The sequence below is a fragment of the Pleurodeles waltl genome, chromosome 5, assembly GCF_031143425.1.
Source record: "Pleurodeles waltl isolate 20211129_DDA chromosome 5, aPleWal1.hap1.20221129, whole genome shotgun sequence".
Classification (NCBI taxonomy): Eukaryota; Metazoa; Chordata; class Amphibia; order Caudata; family Salamandridae; genus Pleurodeles; species Pleurodeles waltl.
Window position 1 is genome coordinate 863725025 of NC_090444.1, and position 19132 is coordinate 863744156.

Below are 19132 nucleotides of genomic sequence, written 5' to 3' on the forward strand. Positions count from 1 at the left end.
GTGGAGCAGCCCTCCAAGGAACATTTAAAATATAGGTTGGAGTGAGTCTCTTGGGTCACTGAATTCATGTTTCCAAGAAAGCATGTTGTATTTTTAAAGCACTCCGAGCTGGAGCTGTATGCTCTTCAGCTTGAGTGCAGGATTCCTTTGTGGTTAGTTCTATGGCTGCATTTTGTGTCTTGAAGAATGTTAATGAAAGACTCAACACGTTTATGGTTGTTTTGTAGAAACATGTGAGTAATGATTATTAATCATTGCAATGTATATTAATAAAAATACACTGGATTATAGGTAATGATAAATTATTGTGTGATTTACTGACAAAGCCAATGGCCGCTTTATTTATGTTGATGTGCTGACCCTCTGATAAAGCCAAAAGGCCCGCTTTATATATTTCAGTGTTCTGACCCTTTGACGAAGCCAGTAAGTAGGTGTGCCTTACTTCAACTGATGCCCTTTAAATTGTTTACATGACATAGTCAGCACTGCATGGTTGGGTGCAGAGCTTGGTTGGGTGCAGAGCTTGGACGCATGCAAGGCTCTGCACTCAACTGCATACCGCACACATCCAAAGGCCTTGCGCCCAACCCACTGCACACAGCAAGGACATCTTATTTTACATTGAAAAATGTTTGAAAGTCACTGAAAAAAACAAAAGTTAAAGGGATGTTATAGTTAGATGAAAATGTCAGTTAAAATATAACATTTTAAACTAACAAAACCACTGAAATTCACCAGTGATAGCTATCTCAAGTAACTTTAACTCGTGCCCTAAGGTAATTATGATTCATGCCCCCATCATGCACAATCTTGTCATGAAATGATGTAATTTAGGATCTTGCCCCAGCCGACTCACCACCATACTGCATGCTGGTGGAAGCCCACACCCTTCCTTCGCTCCTTTCTCGGGGAGGAATAGCATTTTCTGACTGCTCCCGCTACATGGGAGAAATGTGGAGTTCCACCAAATACCAATTTGGCGCCAGGGAATGGGGTTTCCAGGAGCAGAACCCCACTCACACACCCCTCCCCAAATATTTTTTATGAAAACCCCCAGACTCACTTCAAGGGTCAAATTATTAAAATATTAAATGCCGGTCAGCAATTAGTTTTTTTTATATTCCACAATCCTGGGATAGCAGCTTTAAAAAAAATATATATTTTTTTTATTTACATATAAAAATATATATAAAATGGGACCCCTCCACAAGGCCTGGGGGGTAGTGTATCCCTACCCTGCTCCCTTTTTTAAAATTTCTTTCACTCAGGACAGGGGACTAAGGGCCAGATGTATGAAAGCATTTTGCTTTCGCAAACGGTGCGAATGCCCGTTTGCGAATGCAAAATGCCATTTCAGAATGTATGAAATACATTCTGAACGCAATTTAAAGGAATCGCTAAAATAGCAATTCCTTAAAATTGCGACCCTGTTTGCGACTCTCTAAATTAGAAATCACAAAATAAGGATTCCTTATTTGTGATTCCTCAGCACATGTATGAAGCAATTCCTAAATGAGATTTTTGCATTTAGGAATCGCTAATTACCACCAAGTTGAACTTGGGGGTAACCATGTGTAAAATTTAAAAATGCATTTAAAATGCATTTTTAAATTGTACATGTAAAGCACACATGCCCTTTTGGCATGTGTGCACCTTACATGTCCCCAAAACATTTTTTGGGGTGCAGCAGAGGGGGCCTTAGCCCCCCAGCACCCTGGGCTTTTGCATTTCCAAAATTGCGATTTCTGGTTCAGAAATCGCAATTTTGGAAATGCAAAAAATTCGCAGGTATGGGCCAACAGACCCATAGCTGCGAATGGGGCCGATATCGCAATTTGCGATTCGATAATAGCATTTGTGATTTTTAAGAAATCGCTATTACCGATTTGCAAATGTGATACATGGCACTTTGCGAGTCGGAAATAGTGATTTCTTAAAAATTGCTGTTTCCGAATCGCAAAGGGCCTTGATGATACATCTGGCCCTAAGTGCACAAGTCCCATAATGGCTGCCTACACTATTTTATGTCATGTTACAAGCAGCCAGTGAGGAAGCTTGCTCACTTGGGAGCCTGACTCTGGTGGGAGTGAATTGGTCCGAAGGGAAAAAAGCCTCCAGGGCTAAACAGAATGCTCTATTTTTTTCTAAATTGGGTTCGAGGGACTTTCTCACCAGAGTCTCTCAGCTGTCCAGATACACAAATATTTTCATACCTTAATGTTTCAAAAACTACTCAACAGATTTACACCATATCATAAAAAGCATACTTTCTGCACCAAGATCTAGCTTCCTGCAAAATGTGGTGTTCTTCCGTTCAGGAGTTTTTTTCAGTAGTACTTCCTAAAAAAGTCTGGGTAAAGAATTGGGATCTTGAATTTTGGACCCCCCTTTTTTATAGACCTCGCTTGATGGATCACCCCGAAACCTTCCATGAAGAAACTAGCCCAAAAAAAATATTTCTGTAAAGTTTTGTGTGGATTAGACAAACTGCGTCAAAGTATACGTACATTAAAAATACATTAACAATGTTATACTGTAATCATCTATTGATAGCTTGTAATGCTGTAGATTCACAAGCTTGCATACTCTACCATCTAGTGTTGGGCGCACACATTAAAATGTGTTTTTCTTTAAAGAAGCTTTGAGTCATAGGATGTGCTGTGACCTCTGCGTTAGTCCATAATGAGCATGGGCACCGACTCTGCTTTAGATTGTTTTGCACTGAGAGGGTGAAAGTGGAGTGAAGAGTAAAGATAATGTGTTGTGCTCAAAGTATTGCAAAATGTTCAGAAGTGTTAAAGTGAAAAACGTGCTATCATTGCTAGATTCTGGGGAGGAGGGAGGTCACATGTGAAGCTACAGTACCACACGCTACAAACTGATGCTTACAGAGTAACATTTTCCATTCATAGCATGTTTGGCTGTAGACACACATTTCCTTCATCAACTGTAAAGCAGCATCCACCCAAGCAGTGATCAGCGGGCAGATGATGCACATTTTTGGAGCAACTTCAGTAGGTGTTTTGCTAGAAGATGTATCTTGTTGTCAATCATCTAGTACCAGAACTATTGTGCTAGTGCAGATATCTGGGGGGAAATGGGTATCCACTGTTTCAAAATTCTGAATGTAATAGATAGCTGTCATGTTGTCTGTCTTCATGAGGTTCACTTTGTTGTGGAAAAGCTTGTAGAAGGCATTACAGACTAAGCAAATTGCCATCAACTATGAACAGCTGATTCGTCAATCTAGATTGTGAAAGGTCCAGATGCCTTGCACAGTTATGTTGCCAAAGTTTGTGCCACATCCAGTGATCAATTAGTGTGTGCTAATAGTCTCGCACAGAAATGGTCCTAAGAAAGGCTTGTTGCTGTTCAACCATTGCAGAGAGTACTAAAAGCTGACCGCAATCAACTCTAGATCTTCCTACTGACTCTCTGCATGTGACCACTGCCTCGCAAGGTACTGTTAGAGTGGGTGTATGTGTAATTTATTGTGCAAAACAATTGTGATTCAGGATGCCATCATACCCAAGAGCTTCATTACAGGTCTCACAGTATGCGGACAAGCAGACTGAAAAAAAGGCAGAGGGTGGTGGAATTACATCACCCTCAGCTGTTTGGGATATATAGTGAACCTCAGGATGTGGAGTAAGGTTAGAGACATCCCAGTGCGTGCTAGGCATTGTTGCATGATGCTGCTCTTTCATTCAGTTGTCGAGATACAGTAAGCAATGGATTCCTGCTCTGTGTAAATGAGTGCCCTCTATGGCCAGGCACTTGGTAAAGGCTCTTAGAGTCATGGTGACCTCAAAGGATAGCACAGTGAGCGGACAGTGTTGTTGACTTACAACAAACCAAAGATACTCGTAATGACTGGGGTGGACGGGGATGTGAAAGTAGACGTTCCTTGAAGTCTAATGCTGTCATTATGTCTCCTTGGCAGAGCAATAGGTTGTCCTATGGAAGTGCTTCAACTTGATGTAACATATCAATGGCCTCAGATCCAAGATGGGCTGGAGGAAGCTGCCCTTCTTTGAATAAGGAAGTACAGTGAGTAATTGCCTTTGCCCCATTGGTGTGGGGGCACAAGCTGCATTGTGTCCTTTTAAAGGAGCACTAAGGATGTGTCAATGTGTGGTATATTGGGTAGGTAGTGTGGAATTCTAAGCAGTAGTCCTGCTGAATTACAGCTAACATTAACTAATATGAGGCGAATGCCTCCCAGAAATGGTGTTAATCCTTTGATCTTCCCCCAACAACTGTTGTGTGATCAGGGGAGGCAAAGGGCAAGCCAGTGCTTGGGAGCTGAGGCCCTCTGTACCGAAGCCACCTCGGCTCCTGACCTCTGTAACCACATTTGAGCACTGATGGGCTTGCACTTAGCCAGAAGGTGAGGTCTTGTTCCCACCCCTTAACTGCTGTCTTCAAAAAGCAGCCCTCAGAGTGGCAGACTATAGGGCGCTGTGAACTTCCCTATCTCTGTGCCCTTATTTATTTTTTCTAGCATCTCAGCAACTTGAGGGTCCAACAAGATATTCCCAGTGAAATAGGCTGTTGAGGAATTGTGGTTGGACCTCTTGTTTGAACCCTAAGACATAAAGCCATGCATGGTAGCAGCAGAAAGTGGTATCTGCAGCGTCAATCGTGCTGCAGACGTTTGTGATGGACATAATCTTTGCCTCGTCAATCGTGCTGCAGACTTTGCCTCAGCAACTAGTTCCACTCCCTTCTTCTCCATGTATGTCTCATAGAGGTGCTGCACCAGCACCTCTATCTCCTCCCCAGGGAAAACTGTATTTTGAAAGCAGACCAAATGCAATATGCCACTGTCTGATTGCACCAATCACTAATGCGTTTGCCAGTAGTGTTAAGGTGTTTACTTATCAGGGCAAAGGGGCAGCATCTGATCAAGCAGATCATTCTGCCCAAGTCACTCAAATGTGACAACAGAGAGATCGCGTACAGGACCAGGCAGAGGACACAGAATGCAGAGCCAGAAGGAACAATATCAGAATAGTGGGGGAACCGGATGGAACAAGGGACAGAATGGTACCAAATATGTGGAAAACTGGCTCTGCACTGTGATTGCGCCGACCGGACTCTCTAACGTATTTGTTGTGGAGAGAGCTCATCGGGTCCCTACTAGTCGACCGGTCCCGGGAGCACCGCCCAGGCCCACAGTGGCAAAAATGTTGAACTGGTGTGACCGGGATACATTGCTGAGGGCGGAGCAAGACAGAGCTCCATTCACATGGAGAAAAACAAAGTCTCTCTGTTTCCGGATTACACCTTACTGGTCCAGAGAAAATGATCATCATTTTAAGAAGTTAAAAAGCAAATGGCAATAATATCCTTTACTGTTCCCTGCCAAGTTAAAGGTGATCCATGAAACACCAGAGTGTGCTTGGGATTGGCTGGAGCTGCATTTTCCCAGCTTACGAGCCAGGAACAAACCCTACCCCAATTTGCCTTGGCCCCAGAGAGACAAAAGGAGAGGACAGAGCATGGCCAGCAGCAGGCCCGAGAAGGCCAACTAGCAACACTCACGATAGCAACATTAGTGAGAAGTTGTGAAGCATGCACTAGCTCCAGCCTGATGTTAGGTAGTGTCTCCGATTCAGAGTCTGCTGGTAGCATGGCGCTATTCCCGTCTATTACACCGCAGATGACTCACAACTTGAAGTGACTGAACTCAGTGTAAGAGATTCAAGGTAGTGGGTATGGATTTGTTGAATAATACTGAATGAACTTGTGCATGTGTCCAAGGGATGCTTCCAAATGTCATATCTAGATAATGCGAGTGCCACTTTGGTTTGCAAAAAGGCCACTTGAGTCCTGAGCGCTAGTTTGTCTGTAACAAAGGTGGTGTAAGGTAGTGGCACTGAAAGTGCCTGTTGTTCACTCATGTAGAGATGAGCTGACATAATCGCCCTGAAGAAGACATAGGCTTTAAGAGGATACACATAAGAAAAGTCAAGACCAAGCTAAGATTCCACTTGGGCAACATGTGTGAACCCCTTAATAAACTGCATCACAACTAGTGTTTTAAAAAAAGACAGATGGTCATGCAACTATAGAAAGGCCGACAGTGCTGAAAAAAATAACCTTTTACAGTACCCAATGCAAAGTCTTACTGGGATGAGGAAGAACAAAAGGGACATTCAAAAGTTTAGCCTGTAAAAGATCAGTATTCAGGCACCAGAAGGAAACAAACTTGCCTCAGTGCCCTACATAGATGAATTTCTTGGCATGACATCTGGCTGCGAGAATTACATCAACCACTTCAGATGGTGTGTGAAAGGGCCACTTTTTGACATGGTAGCTTCCAACTTTTTGCCTGGAAAATAATGTGGTTTCAAACTGTAAGTGCTCTGGACCCTCAGACCCAGATCTCTTTCCCCAAAACTGTACTATGTTTGGCACTTCAGCCACCTTTGTAAGTCCCTAGTAAATGGTACCCCTGGCACCTAGGGCATGGGTACTGAAGAGGGCCCCTTAGAGCTGCAGCACCAATAGTGCAACTGTGGGAGGCCTCCACACCAGCCTAATGTGGACTGCTATTTCAGCCACATGACAGAGTGTATCTAAAGTTGCAAACTTGACATGGCATTCACCAAGAACGCCATGCCCACTAACACTACATGCAATATAGGTAAGTCACCCCTCTGGCAGGTCTTGCAGCCCTAAAGGCAGGGTGCACTATAATGCATGTGAGGGCATATGTGTGCATGAGCAAACATGCCCCTACTGTGTCTTTGCTAAGTCTTAGACATAGTAAGTGTTCAGAGAAACCATAGGAAATACATGTGCTGGATACTGGTCATTACAAGTTCCCCAGCTACATGATGGCATCTCTGAACACTGGGTTGTTTGGTATCAAACAACTCAGAATAATAAACACACGCTGATGCCAGTGTTGGATTTATTAAAAATGTATCCAGAGGGCACCTTAGAGATGCCTCCTGCAAAACCTAACAGCCCTAGCATTGTTGCTGATTAGTCCTAACCAGTCTGCCACCACCAGACATGATTCTGGACTCCTGGGGTGAGAGTCTTTTGCTCTCAGGAACCAGAACACACAGCCTTCCCCCAGGCAGGCACCCTGCACCAATGGTCAGCTTAAAAGGCTTTGCCACCTTTGAAATCTGACCTCTGCCGCTATCAGTAGATGGCCTCCCAATTGTTTTGCCCCCACTTTATGCAGGAAAACCAGTGGGAAACCTAGCAAGGATAGGAGGAGTGGACATTCCCAGCTTGCACCATCCCTCAGGGGTGGCAGGTGAGGTGACCACTCCATTTCATTTTCCTCCATCATGGATGGTATGAAAATAGCCTATCAGGGTTAGGAATGTGACCCCTTCCCACAGGAACTGGTCACTTAGTGGGTGCAGCCACCCTAAGGTAGGTGGCCCATTGGCCACTCCGAAGTACTCCCACGAACATCCTCTAAATACAGAGGGCATCCCTAGACCAAGACCTCAGATTTGACAGACACAAAGAAGATCGGGATAAAGAAGACCCAAGGCACGAGAACTGAATCCCTGCTGCAGAAAGAAAAAGGCACTAAACCCTGTCTGCTGCTCCAGGACTCGACAATCGCCACTGAGGTGTCACCTGGAATCCTGAAGGACTCTACGAACCCCAGAGCACCTCCGAGCACCACCAGTCTTCTAAAAAAATCACCAAGAACCTCCCTTTGAGCGAAGGTATCAATCTCTGCACCCAGCAGGCAAGAAACCCGGGAAGTTCAATAAAGTGACTAGCTGCTGACCAATGACCCAGACCCAACAGCCCAGCCAACAGCCCTTAAGGACAAGATCTGCCACCATGCCAAGTATGGTGGCACTGCAACCCTCCAGGGCGGTGGTGTACCACTATCCAGAGTACCAGATCCACAATGTCCGACATCCAGAGGCAAAGTCCACTCCGGACTCCAAAAAGCCCAGAAACAAGCACCAGTCGAGGGAGTTCAGGACACTCAAGAATCACCCCCCAGAATGGCCCTGCTGACCTGTAATCCACTCTCCAAGTGACCTGCTCCAGACTCCAAGGGCTCAAAGACGCATGTCTCCTTGCTGACTTATTTGCGCTGCACCTGGTCTCCCTGGCCCTTGCATTGACCAACCAGCTGTACTCTAGGGGTCCCTAACCCCTTTCGACCTCCACCCTCCAAGGGGACCCACCAGACTTACCTTTAAGTCCATCTTTGCACTGTGTTTCCAAGTGGTCCTCTTCTCCTTTGGGCGCCAGCTCCAAGACATTCATCTGCTGCTCCCGCTTGAACCGGGAACTGTCCGACGTTCTCTGGCTGGTCCATCGGACACTTCAACTACCTTGACCTAAAAATAGAAGGTGACATTTGTGAGAGCACTGCCTCATTTTATATGCATTTTTAAAGTTTTTACCAATGAATCCTATGGTGGGTATTTACGCACAGAAAAGCAACATTTTCTAAACTTTGAAAAATCATAACAAAAAAAGTACTTACCATATATTGGTGACCTTGGTCTTAACATTTTTATAAAAATCTAGATTATTTTTGTAAATTGGTCTTGCGTTATTCTACAGAGTGTGTATCCACATTTATTAATACTTTGAGGACAATATGTGCTTAGCACATCGCTTCCTTTAGCCTAACTGCTCGCCTACATTACCACAAAAACACAGCATTAGGTGGTTTGCTTTTTACCTCTGGATACCAAGATGGGGTTATATGGACTCTTTACACAGTGTACGTCATTTTCATACACTATGTAGCGAGCCAGCCTCTTACAGATGGCACATCACATGTCAATTGCAGCCAGTCAGTTGCCATGCATGGAGATGTAGTTTGCAGAAGTTTGAACGATGACTGTGCCATGGTGCTGACAAAGAAGGTCCTCCTGGATTGGTTGGCTTGATCGGAGGACAGATGTTTATGCTCAGGAACCCCAGGTAACATACTCTGCTAGCTCAGTCCAGGATCGCTTGGGTCCGCTCATTTTAGATCATCTTCAGAACTTGAGGCAAGAGAGTTGATGACGGAAAGGCGCTCACGAGTCTATTTCAACTGAGATGCACCTACTAACAAGTGCTCTTGTGGAAACCCCAATGCGCAAAATATTTGACACTGTGTTCTCAACAGGTCTAAATAATCTAGTTAGGATTGCTCCATTGACTGGATATGCCCTGTGCAACCTCAAGATGCAGCCAATGCTTACGATCCTCTAAAAAGATGTTCTGCCAGTCCAGTCACTTCCATAGGTGTAATTTTGCTTGCCACGGGGCCCAGGACTTTACTCTGTTCTGCATATTGCAGTACCCCACGTGGTAGTGTCATCCCTGAGAATATGCACCAGCCTCCCCCTGACAGACAGCAGAAAGGCTTCAGGAATACACACATGTCCTGATGCTCCAGAACATTGATGTCGAGCTGGCTTTGTGCTGGAGACCAGAGGCCTCTTTTTTAGATCTCCCCTAGATGACCACCACAACCCAGTAGAGATGTATGCTTCACCTGTGTGAGAAAGGCAGAGAGTTCTGTTGCAGGATAACTGGGATGAGTCAACCACCAGTGCAGATCCTAGGAGGCCTTCTTCAAGACCTTGATGGTGTTGGACAGGCAGCCTTGATGCTGGGCCCACAGAGACTTATGTTTATGGTGAAACCAAAAAGCGTTATGAGTTACGCTTTCATCCAGGGGTGGTTTATAACTGACTGTGGAGAACCCACCTTCAGCAGTAAGTCATTGAGATACAGAAATACGGGAAATCCCGGCCTCCCAAGATTGGCAGCGACTACCCCATCACTTTTGTGAGTATCAGAGGAGCTGATGCGAGGGAGAAGTGGAGCATGGCAAACTGAGATGTGTTTCTGGCCTAATGTGAACCACAAGTAACCTCAGTGGGATTGCAGGATGTGTAAATGAAAATATGCATCCTGCAAAACCAGGGATACCTTTCCATTCCCACGGTCCAGGGCAAATCGAATGTGAGCTAGCATGAGCATATTGAACTTGTCCTTTCACAGGAAGGAATTTATGTGCCGAAGGTTCAGGTTAGGTCTGAGGCCCCATCGATTTTCAGAATGAGTTAATAGCATGAATAACAACACTTGTCTCTTTGCTAGTCTGGTACCCATTCAATGGCACCTCATGCAGTAGAATGGACAGATACTCCTCTAAAATTCATTCTGGTGTGGGAGGAAATGTGGGTGGGGAGGAAGTGAAAGACAGGATGCAGCCCCTTTGAACAATCTACAAGATCCATTTTCTGGCCATGAATGATCGAAAACCTGGGAAGGAATAAAGAATCTTTTTGTGCTTTGTGGCTGTGATAGTAGGTTATGAGAAGTTGGAGGACGGATGAACCTGCTGTCCTATTTGATGTCTGTCAGTGCCACTCCTGCAGCCCCAAAAAAATCTGGGCAGTTTGGGCTACAGGCCAACCCCTTAGAACAGCCTTTAAATATGCATAACTAATGGGGGAATTGTTTTGAAGGAGTTATTAGCTCAGAGGAACGTTCTGTAGCCCTACTTATTTTGCAAACTGTATTTAAATTGTTCTAACACAGCGTCTCCCTTGGGAGCCTAGAATCATCAAACGCATGTCCATAAGTGATGTCTGCACATCACCAGAAAATCTAGTCAACCTCACCCAGGTGTTGCGTGGGCTCTCATTATCCTAAATGAGACTACTGGATTTCTAGGTAGCAGGATCGTTCACGGTGTGGGGGACTGAGTCGGACCCACTTGGAAGGACCTCTGTCACCCTAAATCCGGTTTTGCTCCGGCTAACTAGCAGTGCCTCATTTCTCCAAAAGTGAAGAGATGATTGGGCAGCCGAGCGCATGACATCTTTGGAACTTCTCAGGGAAGTCGTGGTCACTCAGATCCAAACCAGCTCTCTCATTTACAGTATGATCTCATATACAAATGACAAAGACAGTATAAGTTTTATATAATGTTTTAATAAAACGACTGTATTTTAGATATTAAGGCGTGAGCCGCAATAACCAGAACCATACAACACAGTAGGATTGAAATAGTCACCAGGAGAGTAAAACATAAGAACAAAGCTATCATCGTGTCTATTAGTTTCTACTCTCCCTCTGCTTGATCTATTTTGAGCACAGCATGTTAAGCTTCTAGCTTGCCTTTCTGTATCACTGGGGAGACATCAGCCCTCATACCTGAGCAAAGGCCTGTGATCTGGATCAGCATCTGCAACGAGGCAGTCAGCGTCTTGTTGTGGTTCCCTGGTCGGAATCTCCCTCTTGCGTGTATTGGGACAAGAAAGTGATTTTATAACTAACATGTCAGCGTGATCACAAAATGTCCCTACGCAGGAATGCCAAGTCTAAATTCCTACCACGTCTATCGGCAATGTACCAGACTGTATCCTTGACTGAAGCACAGAGTGAATGTGTTATGGAGAACTCCAGTGCTGAAGTAGGCTAAACAGTGTGATATGAATAAAAAACAAAACCGTAGAACTGGCTATTTGAAAAATAACAGTACGAAGCCTAATAAAAAGCATTTAGAGCAAAGTGCACAGAGGCTCTAAACTGCAAGCAAATTAATAAAATACATCCAGGGCAAAGTGCACAAAGGCCTAAAGCCTGAAGCTAACACGCAAAGGATACTTAAAATTAACCACACTACACAGGCATGCTGGCTAAGCACAGCACTGGTAGCAATAACTCTGCCATTACAATCCATGATGTCTAGGCCTATGCAGATAACAGATTTCAGTGCATAATACCTATCATAGACAATCTGAGTCAGGGCGGTGCTAGAAATATCTTGCTATCCATGTTTTACAAGGCATGCCCGCAGTGACCTTTTAACAGACAGACTGCATTTATGGACCCTAGTGCCAAGCTTGCAGAAAATAAAACATCTGTTTGGCAAAAGCATCAATCCATTTGGATTCTCCATCAGGGGGATTGGTCAGAAATGAATTAGGATTAACCTTTTTGGTCAAAGCCTGCACAATAAGGCTTTTTGTAGCGGGATCTTAGTGAAAAAGTCAGGATCCCCGAGCGCCGGCACAGGGTAAAGATCTCTATCAAAACATTTGTTTTAGTTTCAATGGAAGACAACTTAAATTATAGTACTTCAACTGCTCTCTGAACCACCACTGCAAGAAAAAAACTTTCATTCATTGGTGGCCCATGTACAGAGTCAAGCTCTGTTTCAGGGGAGGTGTCAAGCCAACAAGCATTTTATAAGCCAATATGTAAGGCACAATTAGGAGGAAGCTTTCATCCTCCTCCATCATCATCAATATCATGGGGTGATCCCTGTTCTGGTATGGAATCAGAAACACAACCAAAAACAGAATGGAGCTGCTGCTGATTGCTGTGTCACAATTCAGACACTAGGTTAGAGTCCTGCTGCATAACAACCAGTTGCACTTTCGTGATCTTGTAGTGCAACATTGGTTGAGGTCAGGCTGCTGATGGTGGCGGAGGACTCGCCATCGTACACAAGTCCTCACTACGTGTCAAAGCTGTGCCAGAAGAACACTGTACCGCCATGGAAGACCTTCACTTCCTGATCCACTCCAACCACAACTCCTCCGTCCACAGCACCCTGGAGTAAAGGCCTCCCGGTCCCCACCCAGCTTTCATAGACAAAGTTGTAGACATTGCTACTCCCAGACCCTGGCGCCCGTCAGTCTGCCTCCTCCTCGGCGACCTGAATTTCCCATCCTCCTCGGCGACCTGAATTTCCACCTTGAGGACCGCACCGTCCCAACACCACCGCTCTACTCGACAACTTTGCTACCTTCGGACTCAGACAGCTGGTCTCCGCACCCACACACATCGCAGGACACACACTGGACCCCATCTTCACCTCAAACAACCGGATCACCATTAGGACCATCTCCACCCTAGATTGGACCGACCACCGCTGCATACACTTCACAATCACTACACTCTGCAGCCGCACCCGCAGGATCCCCCACAAGAAATGGAACGAAATTACAAACAAGCAACTCACCTCATCGCTCACCAAATCCCTCCCTCCTCCCTCCAATGACGCCAACACAGCAGCGTCAAATCTCAATGCATGGATCACCGAATGCGCAGACTCTATAGCACCTCTCCGGCTGACATCGGATAAATGCATACCTATGAAAGCGCTGGTTCACCACCGAACTCCAAGAATCAAAGCGTACCCGCAGCCATTTGGAGAAAAAATGGAGGAACAGCCAAGCCAGCGAAGACCTCGCCTCATTCAGAGCCACAACCGCCGCCCACAGAAGAAAAATCAAGAACGCAAGGAAGGACGCATTACTTGAGCGCATCAACTCCTTCGCACACAACTCTAAGGAACTCTTCTCAGTCATCAATGAGTTCAGAGATCCTCCCTCCGAAGCCACCAGCATCCCCCCGTCACAGGACCTCTGCAAAATCTTTCCTCCTTTTTCCACTACAAGATCCAGGACATCTACAACAGCTTCCTCACGGAAAATCCTGGCACCGGAGCCTGTGACCGACCCACCCCCCCCAGGACCCACCCAGACCATCCACAGCTGGTCCATGCTCACCACACAGGAAAGAGTCAACATCATGAACAGCACCCACTCCGGACTCCTGCCCACATCACATATACATCAGCGCCAGCACATCCATAGATTCCGAGCTCAGTAACACAATCAACTGCTCCATCAACAAGGGCACCTTCTCTGAGGTCTGGAAACACGCTGAAATATGCCCTCTCCTAAAGAAACCTTCAGCCGACCCATCAGAACTAAAGAATTTCTGGCCCATCTCGCTGCTACCCTACCCTGCTAAAGTAATGGAGAAAGCAATCAATGCACAACTATGGAATTTAATTGAGGCCAACAACTCCCTCAACAGCTCTCAGTCTAGCTTCTGCAGCAGCCACAGCACAGAGGTAGCCCTCCTGGCAGCCACTGACGGCATCCAATTACTCCTAAACTGCTGCCACACCGCAGCCCTCATACTCCTCAACCTCTCAGCAGCATTCGACAAAGGATCCCACAGTTCTCTGCGCACCTGACGCCACGACACAGGAATCCGCAGAAGAGCCCTGGAATGGATCCAGTCCTTCCTCTCTGGGAGGATGGCGAGGGTCAGACTCCCGCCCTACACTTCTAGACCCACGGGATTCAACTGCGGAGTCTCTCAAGGATCCTCACTGAGTCCACACTGTTCAATGTATACATGGCCCCTCTTGCTGCCATCATCAGAAGCCACAATATGAACATCATGTCATATGCCGATGACGCACAACTCATTTCTCTCACCACTTGGAAAATGGATGCCATTGCCACTTGGATGAGAGAAAGCTGCCTCAAGCTCAACTCTGACAAGACTGAGCTCATCATCTTCAGAAATGCCACTTCAGCTGGGGACGACTCCTGGTGGCTCACATCCCTCAGTGCACACCCTGCACTGACTGAGCATGCAAGCAACTTAGGAATCATCCTCGACTCCTCCCTATCCAAGACCCGCCAGGTAAACTTTGTCACCCCCTCCTGCTGGCACACACTCCGCAAACTTCAGAAGATCTTCAGATGGATCCCAGCAGACTGTCGCAGGACAGTCACCCACGCCTTAGTCACTAGCAAGCTCGACTTCGGCAACGCACTCTACACTGGCACCTCAAATAAGAACATCAAAAAGATTCATTCTGGACCTCCCTCGCCGAGAACACATCTCCCAGCATCTGAGGACCCTCCACTGGCTACTGGTCGAGAAACGAATCACCTTCAAGCTTCTCACCCACACATACAAGGCCATACACAATGCAGGACCAGCCTACCTGAATCACTGCGTCTCCTTCCACACCCCCGCCAGATCCCTCCGCTCTGGCTAGATGGCCCTGGCCACCATCCCTTGCATCTGCAAAACCACCACTGGAGGACGATCTTTCACCTACACTGCAGCAAAGAACTGGAACAACCTCCGCCTGCACCTCAGACAAAGCCCATTGCTCACCATCTTCAGGAAGAACCTCAAGACATGGCTCTTTGGATGAGGCTCCTTCTCCCCACCCCCACCATCCCCAGCACCTTGAGACCCTCACAGGTGAGTAACCGCACTTTACAAATATTGATTGATTGCCTGGGAGAAGACTGTTGCTTCGTCTTATGCTCAGCAATGTACAGTTTCTCCTCCCGATCTCAAATCGCCTCTGAGTGCATTAAGGCACATTGCTTACATGACCTACTGGAGTCCAAGTACTAAAGGGGGGTCTCGTAGAGGTCCATGACCAACATATGCTGGCGGCAGTCTCAGTACTACATGAAGCCTGTTGCTTTCAGAGTGGACACAGTTGCCTAACAAATTATCTTGGTCGAATTTTAAAACCATTGGAAGACACATAAAATTATGAGTGGAGCTCTGGATCCATGTTGAAAGATGTGGAGAGAAAGGAACTGAAATCTGCATGCATGGGTAGTGCTTATAGTCAGCACCCCTCTGTCACTTCTGGGGCGGTATGGACCATCCAGTAGGAAATTGTCTTTTTCTAAATCGCCTTGGAATCAGAAAAGCAAAGGAACGGCTGATAATTAACTGCTGTTCTTGATGGCTGTTAATGACCCAGAAGGTGCACTCTCTCCACCACCTTGGTATGATGCAGAAGCAGGTATAATGATGCAAGGAAGTTGCTAACACTTCTACTATGCAAGTTGAGAATTTATGATCTATGATATGCTACTCATAGATGTTAATGTGTATCACTGTTACCTGCCACGAATAATAAAATATGTTTGAAAAAATGAATAAATAAATAATGATGCAAGGAAATAGGTTGACTAATGTGGGACACAGAAACCACCTTCATAAAAAATGAAAGGGTCATCTGAAACACAGGTTTCTCTGGGGAGAATGAAGTAAAAGGTAGGTGCAGACAGAGCCTGCAGTTAGCAGATGTAATGAGCCAAAGTGATACCAATCAGAATGAGTCTTCAGTATTAGACATCTTAACATCAGCTGAACAACTGTGCATTGGCTTGAATGGTGTACCAATCAGAAAGGCAAGCATCGGATTCAGGCCCCAGTGACAGATAGTAAAAGGAAAGGGAGGAAACATTTAAGGCAACCCTCTCAAGAAGGCCTCTAATACATCAAACAAGGGAAAGCTGATAAGACTGACAAATAACATTTAAAAGTGCCAGATGCAAAGCATTTACGGGCTAACGAAAGTGCAAAGAGCAACAAACCTCAAAAAGGCACCTTGAGGGTGCCTATCCCTTCCTCGGCACACCAAAAAACATAAACCATAACCACAGGCCAGAGCACAAAGGCTTGGTAGAGGGGTAGCACGCTGCTAAGATAACATCTACTACCTCTGAAGGCAGACCAAAAACACTCAGATTGCCCTAAGCATGAAGGTGAAAGCTCTTAAGCCTCTGATGAAGAACCGGCTCTTCCATTTGAGAGAGAAGGGCTGCCTTAAGTAAAGATGGAAGAGAAGGACACAGAAATAGGCATAGCAAGTCTGAATATCACACTCTCATTAGCCAGTCTGACGTGATGATGATAATCCTATGTGGTCCTGGTATAGCTTCTTCAGAATACTATGGAGCAGATTTATGGAAAGTGGCACTGCACCGAGTGCAGCAACACTTTCCCTGTGCCCATTAGCGCCACCATGTGTCCGCCATATTTAAAATATGGCGCACCATGGTGCCGGGTATGAGGCAGTAGTGTCATTTGTCATGATGCTATTGATGTACTCTGCAGGAACAGCACTACAATATTGGCACTACTCCTGCAGAGTACATAGGGGCCCATTATAAATAATGGGAGCACCCTTTTAACACTTGCTCTGAGCAGGCCGTTAAACGTGCCGTACAAAATGACATAAGGAAATCTCTCAGATTTCCTTGCACCATTTTCTCGCCCCCCCTAACTGGGGAACGCCCCCCTTGCATACATTATGCCTGGAGCAGGCATACTGTAGCGCAAAGGGTTACAAAGTGGCGCAATGCATGCATTGCCCCAATTTGTAAATATGGCTCTAGGAATTTGTCCACGTTGGGCCATATTAGAGTAAAAAATAATGACGCTAATGTGGCGCAAGGTGGCACTAGGGGCGTATAAAAATGACCCTAAGAATCAGAGGAGTTGGGAGGAACTGCATAGAAACTGGAGGGCACAGAACAGCAGGCTATGAGCACTTTCATGAGCAGCAAAGAGGTCCATCAGAGTAGGGCTGTATATGGCTAAGATTGAGCGGACCACCTACAGGTAATGGGGTCACTTGTGGTCATCCATTCCCACATACAGGGAGTCAGCCAGGTGGCTGACCATTAGCTGGCATTGTGAACCTGAACCCAATATCATCCCCCACCTCCCCAATGCATCTACACACAGTAGATGTGATATCTGCTGCTCTACTTGTTGGCACACCCCATCGCTGTTGTGTTGTATGTGTAAACTGCACTGAACAATTGCAAACAGTGGGCAAGAATGTCTTGAGGATCAGGCATATCACCCGAAGCTCAAGTAGGTTTCGCAAATCAACAATCAACCACAGCCCTCTGATCTCCAAGATGTCAAAATGGGTGCCAAACTGAGAGAAAAGACATTAGTCACCACCATGACCATGGATGATGGAAGGCAAAACGGCATTCTGAAAGTCAGTTGCTGTGGCATCAGCCAAAACTTCCACAGATCAAAAGCAATCTCTGAGGACATCATAATGGTTTCTGCCAAGTATCCCCAATGCTGAGGCCACTAAACACAGAAGCACCTCTTAGGAAATGAGAAGTCACAAAATCTGCAGGACTGTCAGACCAGAGGATGAGCTCCCTCACAAAACACCAGGTTCATACACAGAATGTCCCAAACACTATTAGGAGGCAGAAAGGCCTTGAAGACAACCTGTCCAGCTCTGCTCCGATTAGGAGGAGGTGCTGCATGGGTCTGAGGTGCAACTTGAAATATTTGATGGAGAAGCCCAAGTTAAATTGAAGGGATATTGTACTCTGAAGATGGTCTGACATTATTTGCAACAAGCTCACCTTCTGCAGCCAATCATTAAGGTAAGGGAGTACAAGTACCATCAACCTGAGATGAGCCAAAACCGCAGACATGCCTGTCGTAAAAGCTTGAGGTGCCAAAATAAAGCAAAATTAGCAACACAAAAGGATGATGGAAGGACTGTTGAAACTTCTCAAACACTCACCCCAGTCAGAGATCTGGGTTTAATCAATTGTTCTTTCTTTTGCTCACCATGCCACACCAGTTTGGACCCAGCCATATGCAAATCAGTCTTGACCATGTTCCCCATGGGAACAGTCCAGCCCTAACTGCCAGGCCTGGAGCAGAAACAAGCATCCTGGGACCGGTTTGAAGGATATCACCCTTCATCAGCCAGGCTAGCTTGAATCCAGTGGCACAGTGAGCAGGGGACCCATGTCTGGGCATACCCTTCCCACTTAGGGCAACTTTAGCAACACAAAAGGATGATGGACGGAATGTTGAAACTTTTCAAGCACCCCCAGTCACAAATCTGGGTTTAATCCATCCTTCTTTTGCTCACCATGCCACCCCACTTTGGACCCAGCCATATGCAAATCAGTCTTGACCCTGTTCCCCATGGGAACAGTCCAGTCCGAACTGCCAGGCCAAGTAAAGTAAAATGGCAGGACCGTTAATTCAGAATAAGTAAAATCCACTACAAATTGGAGAAACTGTCTGTAGGACCACAAGGTCGGTGAACGAAAATAGATATCTTGTAGGTCGAGTGACGTAACCCTATCCTGGAACTTCAATAGCAAAAGGACTTGTCCAAGGGAAAATATCAGGAATTTATTGAAGTTCGGGGCATGTGAGTTCAGAATATAACAACTACCCCCATCATTCTTTGGAACGTAGTAGTAACCCCCCATGTCCAATCTTGCCATCTGGGTAAGAGCTCTATCACCCCTTTGCTCAGAAAGCAAGAACTTCCTGATGGAGAATGTCGACAAAGTGACACACAGAAAGGCACACATGTGATATTCATGTCCCACATGGTTGATTAAAAGACCTTATGGTAAGGGACTGGCAGACAAATGTGGCCTGACATTAGATGTAGCAAAGGGAGCAGAGGATGCAACATGGCCAGCAAACCCCCAGTGAATGTCTCCACTTAAACAGCATCTGCCCAAACTAGGCATGAACC

At 45.9% G+C, this 19132-nt stretch overlaps 1 protein-coding gene across 1 annotated transcript in view; it reads right to left on the minus strand.

Annotated features, from left to right (window-relative positions):
- Positions 1–19132, minus strand: part of LOC138296102 (zinc finger protein 3 homolog) — a 1150345-nt gene that overhangs the window by 148284 nt on the left and 982929 nt on the right. The gene's annotated exons all lie outside the window — the stretch shown is intronic.